Source organism: Pterocles gutturalis, unplaced genomic scaffold (assembly GCF_000699245.1).
Source record: "Pterocles gutturalis isolate BGI_N339 unplaced genomic scaffold, ASM69924v1 scaffold27496, whole genome shotgun sequence".
Classification (NCBI taxonomy): domain Eukaryota; kingdom Metazoa; phylum Chordata; class Aves; order Pterocliformes; family Pteroclidae; genus Pterocles; species Pterocles gutturalis.
The window spans coordinates 683-1224 of record NW_010101333.1 but is presented as its reverse complement, the minus strand read 5'-3'; the positions used below and the strand labels follow the sequence as shown (position 1 = coordinate 1224).

The window sequence follows — 542 nt, the reverse complement described above, 5'->3', positions numbered from 1 at the left end:
CCGGTGTCGCGGTGAAAGAGCCGCTGCGGTGCCCGTGGGCAGGGAGGAGGAGGGCAGGGAGCTGCCTGCCCTCTCTATGTAAGGTGCCCTTCAAGAGCAGGGAAAGCAGGGAGATGTGAATTCTCATTTCTGTTGCCACATTTACAATAATTTTTTTTTTTTGTTGCTATTGAAAGCGTTTCTATAATCGCTGCCCAAACCACAGCCAGAGCTTTCTTGGTTCTGTCCACTTTGGACATCCAGGTTTCTTTCTTTTGGACTATTTTTCATAGGGAATCATCATTTCACATGAAAAAAAAAAGCTTTTCTGTTTGAGCAGGGGTGGTGGGCACATCCTAATGCCACCTGACGCTCCAGTCCCACAACAAAAGGAGCTCTGACCCCGAACCAGCCGGCACCCACGTGCGGCACCGCTCATCTCGGGTCGCACCAGCGCCGGGGACACGGGCAGGGCTTGGAGCCTTGCTCCACGGAGGAGTTACTCCGTGGGTGCAGCGGGGATGAGGGTTTAGTTCCCGTTCCCTCGCGGATGAAAGGGGTGG

At 54.1% G+C, this 542-nt stretch overlaps 1 protein-coding gene across 1 annotated transcript in view; it reads right to left on the bottom strand.

Moving 5' to 3' along the window:
- The window catches only part of LOC104468839 (microtubule-actin cross-linking factor 1-like), a gene marked incomplete at both ends in the record, with an annotated part of 5575 nt that overhangs the window by 4527 nt on the left and 506 nt on the right, over positions 1-542 (bottom strand). The window lies entirely within an intron of this gene.